Source organism: Elaeis guineensis, chromosome 4, assembly GCF_000442705.2.
Source record: "Elaeis guineensis isolate ETL-2024a chromosome 4, EG11, whole genome shotgun sequence".
NCBI classification, from domain to species: domain Eukaryota; kingdom Viridiplantae; phylum Streptophyta; class Magnoliopsida; order Arecales; family Arecaceae; genus Elaeis; species Elaeis guineensis.
The window spans coordinates 119,059,521-119,068,472 of record NC_025996.2 but is presented as its reverse complement, the minus strand read 5'-3'; positions in this window follow the sequence as shown (position 1 = coordinate 119,068,472).

Here is an 8,952-nt window from a genome sequence, read left to right as displayed (position 1 = left end):
TTCATGACCCAATAAGTATAGAACTCCTAATTCAAATATACTTTGAATCAGCCTAATACTCATGAAAGAAGAACTCCTACATGATATAGAATTGGAACCACATAAAGTGCCCACAATGCACCCATTCCCACACCCATATGGGATGCCCACAACCAGCACCTTTCTAGGTGTTGGTCGGTCCAAGGGAGGGGGAATCCCAGTGCAAGTAGGATTCCTCATATCTCATCTAATAAGGGTCCGATTTGAATCCAATTCGAAGCTAGTTCGAAATAATTTTGAAAGACTGTCAATCCTAAACTCTTTAAGACTTTTGTATCAAGTCTAACTTGAAATTTTTGGACCTAATTAAGTCTAATTAATTTAGATCTAATCTAAAATTAATCAGCACTTAAATTTAATCTCTCATATGCTTTATGGATCATAGATCATAAACTGTTCATCTTCAAAATTGAACCTGAACCTCATGTGTAGTGCTAGCTAGACATAGTCAACTCTTCAATCCTCTTTAACCCATTACTTAATTCTCAATCAAGTTAGCTTATATATTCAATCAAGTCAAGTACTTTCAAATTGGACATATAAACATAGGTCAATTCTTTTCTACGGTGTCTGATTTGTGTGCGTGACTCCATAAGTTTAAATACTAAGCTGGTAGCACAAGAACCAATTTCTGTACTAATCCAGATACCATCTAGCAATAATTTTTGACATCCAGATAGGTCAAATTATTGTAAAAAAATATTTTAGAATCTATACATATGGTTACCCATAATTTATCCTTTTATCCTGAATGCTCTTGGATGGTCTCTGATTAACTGTCAACTGAGATTACTTCATCCACATTGTATTTCAACCTTTCAAATCAATCTCATGGATTACCCTAGCTAAGATTTTACTAAATTAAAATATAGCGATACATCAGCTCCAATAATCTGGAGGGGTCAATTCCATCTTGATTCATATATAAACTTCGTAAGTACTTGACTGTACCCAATAGCTTTCCGTCACTACATTAGAAATTTAGATAGTCTGACACCAAAGCACAGTAAGTTATTTATAAGTCACTATGGTGATTTGAGTTCTGAGGGATACTTATACTCATACACTTTGCGAGCAGCTCTTGATAGTAGAATGCTCTGCAGGTGAGTTACTTGTTCAGTGATGATGTACTTCTATATCTCACTTGTATGCCATACTAGTGTCACCATATTCTTTGGTTAAGAGAACAACTAATCTATATGGCGCACAACGACCTCCACTCGATAAACATCATCGTCCTGTAATGATGTATCATTTGATCATGAATATTTTAAAGAACTATACGATAATTTTTTTTTTTTATCATTCACTAACATAGTTCTAAGGACTTCATCACAATGCAAGAGTTATACAAAGAAGATGTAACTTTATGATGAAAAATATCAGAATAACTTTTATTCAATAATCAATAACTCATATACAAAGAGGAACTTAATCATTACATGATTGATTTTAGGATATAATTTTTAATATAAACCTATGGGATCATACACATTAGAAGATTCGGTCAGATCTGATGGCTGAAGAGTCCAATTGGATTGTGACTCTGGTGAAGAGTCCCATTGGGACTGAGATTGTGGAGGAGAGTTCCATTGGACTGAGACTCTATTATTAATAGAGAATTAATTAGCAATTAGATTACTAATTGACTCAATTTGATTGAGCAAAGAGCTTTAGATCAAGTTTAATTAAATTGAATTCAGTTTGACTTAGTTTGGATTTGATTTGATCAAGTCTAATTGCAAGAAAATTTTAATCCTAATTTGATCAAAACTTGAGCTCAGCTAATTCCTAAGTCGAGTTAACCAGCTTGTTTGATGAGTTATCAATGAATTGGTTTAGAAATTTATTGAGATGATTAATCTCCTAATTAGATTAGGTTCATTTCTATCATTGGGTTCAAACTAGATTTGATTTGGTTTAGAATTAATTCGAAAATGAAGAGTCCAAGCCAACTGGGACTCTATCTCTTTATCCTTGCGCCACCCTTGGTTCCACCTCTTATTCTCAATGCCAAATTGGATTTGGCTTAAGATTTTTCATGTGATGGGATAAGGCTCAATGAGAGTGGGCAGCAAAGCATGATGAGTCATGATCCTATCTTCTGCCTAGTTTGAATGCGATTCGAATTAGAGATAAGGAGATAAGAAGGAAAAAGATTTTTCAAGTTTGGAAAAAAGGGTGACGCCTATTGATTTTTTTCTAAATTTCTTTAAAGAGTTTTTGGACATGTGAGATACCTGATCTCTTTCATCATGCTATCAGCCAATCTTGAAAATTTTGGGATGCCAAATTGGTGGTTGGCGTGGTGGATATTGGCACCCTCCCTTTGACCCAAAACCCTAAGTCCTTGTTATAAAAAGGGGGCTCTAATAGTGGACACCCCATATGAGTTCCTTTGCTGGTTTTATTTTTCTTCAGAGCTTTTTCTCTTCTCCTCTTCCTCCTCTAGATCTTTTCTTCCTTTGGAGTGTCCAAGAGATCAAAAAAAAAAGAAGAGTTCAGCACTTGAAGATCCTTGCAAGCTAGCACTACCAAAGAGCCTGATCTGCACTGATCTTCGTGTGGACATTCTGTAGAGACCAGCATATTCATACGGCTGTGAGCAGCCTGAAAGAGCATCTATCCAAGTATTGGATCAAAAAAGATTAGTAACTTACAGTTCGATTATGGTTCCTGAACTTACTTGATTATTTTTGATAGATCTAATAGTTAGATCTAGATTACAGCATTGATTAGATCGATGTAGTTTTTTATTTTTAGATCTTAAAGTGCATGTTAAATCATATTATAGGTCTTGACATGGTAGTATAGATTATATCTTATGCATGTAAATTAGGTTAACTTGTTTAATCTAATAGATCTACTGTGTAAAAATTTTAAAATTACATGCATAGCACTGCCTACTTTTTTTTATAACCCCCCTCCCTTCCCTCTGTGGCCCCATCCCGTTGCCATCCCCTCCTGTTTTCTCCCTCGGCCCCAGTGAACCCGAGCCCCTGTGGCTCTGCAAGAACACCGACTACCGCCCCTCCCCTCCCCCGGCTCCGGCACCACTAACCCAGCCCCGCCCCACCGCTGTCTGCGCCGCATCCGGCTCCGTGCGACCGCCAAACTCCCTCCCTTACCCCCTGGCTCTGATGCCACCAACCCCCTTCCCCTCCCCTTCGCGGCCCTGTCCCATCACTGTCCCCTCCTATTCCCTAAAAAGCCTAGATCCTCGGCCACCGTCGCTTTTTCGGCCAACTTCCTTTTCTTCGATACTTTGGATTTTTGCTTTCGATGGGTCGAGCGGCCATCCTCACCGCCATTCGAGAGGAAGGGATCGGAGACCGGCCGGAGAGAGAGGCTGTCGTCATCATCGAAACTGTCGCTGGCGAGAAGGTCGAAGGACACATTCCGCCCATCGGATCTGATGGACATATGTAGAGGAATCTGGTGGAATTCGATTGAAAGGAGAAGGGCTCGAGAAGCTTCAAAGAAAAAAATTAGGAGGGAGGAAGGTGATGGTGCCTTAGGGAGATCGAAAGGATGGGTCGATGCCAGTGACGATGGGGAGGAAGGTGATGGTGGAGAATGGCGGGAGGTGGCGGCGAGGAGAGTGGGGAAGAGATGGAAAAAAAAAAGTCGGAAGGGGTCGGGAAGCTCCGTAAGAAAAAAAATATGTATGGAGAAATTGGAGTTTGAAACATGATGTGTTGGAAGAGTTTTGGCTACTCCTATATATATATATATATATATATATATATATATATATATATATATGATGTGACTGGAATCAAAGAATCAACTTAAGCTTTCTTTCCTAATATAGCATAGTAATTTAAGCTTCAATTAAGGTTAATTAAACCTTAAAATCAAGAGCTTTCTTTTTCGAGTACTTTACGTAATTAATTTAAAAAAAAATTATTTACAAAAATAATCTAACTTTTAACTTATTTACCAAAATGATGCAAACAGGATAAAACGCCATTCAAAATGGCATTTTTTGATTGCCACCTCACCACCCCATTTCATCCAAATTTTCATATAGACGAAAAAAAAATCGTCATTTGAAATGGCATTTTTGAAAACGCCATTTCAAATGGCGTTTCAAAAATACTATTTTTTCTTTTTCTTCATTTTATTCTAAAAATATTATTTTATCCCAAAAATATCATTTTATCCCAAAAACGTCATTTTATCCTTTTTTTTCATGTTATCCCAAAAATGTCATTTTATCCCAAAAACATCATTTTTTTCTTTTTTTACGATATTTTTTATTTTTTAATTTTTTAAGATATATTTTTTTGGGATATTTTAAAAAAAATAATTTTAAAAGAAGATTGTAATTTTAAATGATGATTTTTATTTTAATTAAAATTAATTTTTTTAAAAAAAATTTAAAATTTTTATTTTTATTTTTTCCCATTTTTTCCTTTTTTTATTTTCTTTTTAATTTTTTTAATTTTTTAAGTTATTTTTTAGGGATATTTTTTTAACAAAATTAATTTTAAAATTGGATTGTAATTTGAAATTATGAATTTTATTTGAATTAAAATTAAAATTTTAAATTTTTTTCTTTTTTTGTATATTTTTTAAAAAATAATTTAAAATGGGGATAGTAATTTGAAATGACATTTTCTATTTGAATTAAAGTTAAAATTTTAATTTTATTTAAATTTCTAATTTACAATTTTTATTTTTTCCCTTTTTTTACTTTTTTATGGTATTTTTTATTTTTTTTATTTTTTTAAATTTAATTAAAATTTTAATTTTTTTATAATTTCAAATTATAAATTTAATTTTTTTCCATTTTTACTACTTTTTTCTATTTTTATGGTATTTTTTTTAGGTATTTTTTCCTTTGTTTGGAATATTTTTTAAAAAAATTAATTTGAAATGGGGAAAGTAATTTGAAATGATATTTTTTATTTAAATTAAAATTAAAAATTTTATTTTTTTAATTTCAAAATTATAATTTTTATTTTATTTTCATTTTTTATAATATTTTTGATTTTTTTAATTTTTAAAGATTTTTTTGAGATATTTTTTTAAAAATATTATTTTGAAATGGAGAAAGTAATTTGAAATGATATTTTTTATTTGAATTAAAATTAGAATTTTATTTTTTTAAATTTAAAATTATAACTTTTATTTTTTTTTTATTTTTTAATGATATTTTTTATTTTTTTAATTTTTTAAATTTTTTTTGGGATATCAAAAATGCTATTGTTTCCTTTTTTTTCATTTTATCCCAAAAATATCATTTTATCCCAAAAACACCATTTTATCTTTTTTTATTTTATCCCAAAAATTTTATTTTATCCTAAAATGCCATTTTATCCCAAAAATGCCATTTTTTTCTTTTTTATAATATTTTTTATTTTTTTATTTTTTTAAGATATATTTTTTTGTTATATTTTTTTAAAAAATTAATTTTAAAAGGGTATTGTAATTTGAAATGATGATTTTTATTTGAATTAAAATTAAATTTATTTTTAAAAATTTAAAATTATAGGTTTTTTTTTCATTTTTTTTTTATTTTTTTTATTTTTAAGCTATTTTTTTGGGATATTTTTTTAACAAAATTAATTTTTAAAAAAAATTGTAATTTGAAATGATAATTTTTATTTGAATTAAAATAAAATTTTAAATTTTTTTCCATATATTTTTTTAAAAAAATACTTTTAGATGAGAATAGTAATTTGAAATGACATTTTCTATTTGAATTAAAGTTAAAATTAGAATTTTATTTGAACAAAAATTAAAATTTTATTTAATTACTATCTTATTTAATTAAAATTTTATTTAATTCAAATAAAATTAAAATTTTAACTTTAATTCAAATAAAAAATATCATTTCAAATTACTATCCCCATTTCAAATTATTTTTTAAAAAAAATATATAAAAAAAAATTTTAAAATTTTAATTTTAATTCAAATAAAAATCATCATTTTAAATTACAATTCTCTTTTAAAATTAATTTTATTAAAAAAATATCTCAAAAAAATATCTTAAAAAAATAAAAAAATAAACAATAAAATAAAAAAGAAAAAAATGAGAAAAACATAAAAATAAAAATTTTAAATTAAAAAAATTTATTTTTAATTAAAATAAAAATCATCATTTCAAATTACAATCCCTTTTAAAATTATTTTTTTTTTAAAATATCTCAAAAATATATCTTAAAAAATTAAAAAAATAAAAAATACTGTAAAAAAGAAAAAAATGACGATTTTGAGATAAAATAGTATTTTTGGGATAACAAAAAAAAGAATAAAATGATATTTTTGGGATAAAATGATATTTTTGGAATAAAATGAAGAAAAGGAAAAAGATAGTATTTTTGAAAATGTCATTTGAAATGGCGTTTTCAAAAACGCCATTTGAAATGGTATTTTCAAAAATACTATTTTAAATGATGATTTTATTTTTTTTCCGTCTACGTAGAAATTTGGATGGAATGGGGTGGTGAGGTGCCAATTAAAAAATATCATTTTGAATGATGTTTTATCCTGTTTGCATCATTTTGATAAATAAATTAAAAATTAAATTATTTTTATAAATAATTTTTTTAAAAAATTAATTAGGTAAAGTACTCTTTCTTTTTCAACGGTCGGAGTTCTCTGGTCTGCTGTTCCAGTGCAACAGGTTAAAAAAGAAAAGGGTAAGGTGGTCCAGGAGGGACAGCCGGCAGGCGAAGAATTTTCAATAGATTGGAACGTGTGATTCGTGGAAGATGTGACACGTGCAATGTTCGTAGTTGAGTTACGTTATCCGCGTGACCACGTGACTCTGAGCTAAGACCGGGTTCCGGTTTGTTTGGACCAAATTGGTTGACTTAGATCTTTGTGATCTGGTCTAGGCCGGTTCTTTTATATTTAGCGACTAAAAACAGGGAAAAAAATATGGAAAGTTGTCAAGCTGACATTGATGTTGTGCTTAGAATTGCTTAAGTATGTTGGTAATCCTGAAATCTTGAACTATGGTAACAGCTACATTGACATCTTGGATCTTTGACAAGATGAAAACTTTCGGGTTTAAAAATTTAGGTTTAAGGTAGTTCATCACTGCATGTACATTCTATGGGCTGCGGAGATATCTATGGAAGAGTTATTGACTATGTTTGTGGCAATAAAATTATATCTCAGTAGTCTGTGCTATTAGGGGGTGTTTGGTTGCTGGTGATCTACTAGCCAGCCAAACACATGTCCACAAAAAGCAAGCGTTGGTTTTATTCTGTCAATGCCTCCAACAGCCACTGAACCTTGTTAATTTAATTTATGCAGGAAATGAAGGTAACCATCACATCTCTCTTTTCTCTGTCTTTACTTTCACTTTTTCCACAACTTATCCCACTAGCCCTTGGAATGTCAATAAAACAGTGGATAACTTTGATTGGTGGTTAGCTGATTATAGGTGTTTACCAAATGGTTAGATCTATCTACAACCCTAGTTAGCTATTCAGCATCCAAACATCGCCTTAGATAAATTAAATGTTATGCATAACGGACACAATAATCTTTATTTTATATTTTTATTATCTCCATCTCCTATTGATGTTAATGAAATTAAATTAATATATTTGAATGTGGAGGACTTTGTGAGATCCTAATGTCACTGTTTGATATCTAATAACAAAGTTTGCATATTTTAGTACCATTCAGTTTAAAAATTAGTTTCTAAATTTTTAGCTTAGAAATATTGCATTGTAAGCGTTGGGTTGATCAAGTCTCAACTGATGAGTGCCATTTGCCTATGCCATGATGACTTTAGCTGAACCATGGATCTTGCATTTTGGACTTTGGAATAAAAAAAGTTGGATTTTTTTTTCTACATCATGTTCCTATGAACTTTAAACCATTAAATTTTTGCATTGACCAATATGATTTTTTCCTTGCATATTAATTTTGAACATCATCCAATATAAATTCCATTTGTAGGATAGGGAGGATGCCAAGTGACGCTCGTCGTTGCAGCACCAAAGATAAAATTAAACCAATCCTACTATTGGTTAGAATAGCAGTGAGTCGGATGTCGACTTCCTCAGAAATTGTAGGCTAACTTACTCCAATTTTAATTAAACACAGAATTTTAGATTAAACTTTAAGACAAAAATTTCAGCAAGTAAATTAAAGAAAATTCAGCAAATAAAACTTCAAATCTAGCAAATTAGAATAAGAGAAAGCAAGTACTAATTAATTGGAGGTTTAAGAATCAGTTAAAGGCATTTTGGTTTTCGAATCCATCTTTAATATGGTTATGGTAATTCTTTTTAATGCAAGAATTTAAATATAGTTATGATTATAGTTTATTTCCTTAGAGCATGAATCGTATCTCTCGATTATGACCTATCTTTATAGAATTGTAAGTTATTCAATATTTAATTTTTAAAAATTCAAAACATGACTTCCAATGATTTCTCTCTAATATAAACTATTAAGTTGAGTACGGATCGTATCTTTCAATCACAATCCGTCCCAACAAATATAATCTATTTAAATAATAATCAATAACAAGTATGTTAATACAAAGACAAGATCTCAATAAAATTTTATTAAAACTGAACAAGAGAACATATTATTCATTACATAAAAAAAAATAGAAAAGATAAAAAAAAGTTACAACCCATGCTAAAAGATTTCTTCTACTTCCACTTCCACAAAACTCAATCATTTAGCCGTGCATGCTTGAGGATTGCTTCAATAGTATGGAGGTGGAGGTTTTGTGAAGGAAGGTAAGATGGAAGGCATGGACAGATTTTGGATGACAAGAGAGAGGAAGAAAAGATGGTGGATGTCTGGTTTGTGGGGGTGGAAAAAAAATTAGGACTAGGGTTTTAGAATAGAGGAAGAGAGGGTGGTGTGTATGGGATTTAGGTGTGGAATATGGGAGGTTATAAATGGCTGATTTGTGTGGAGGCATGAGGA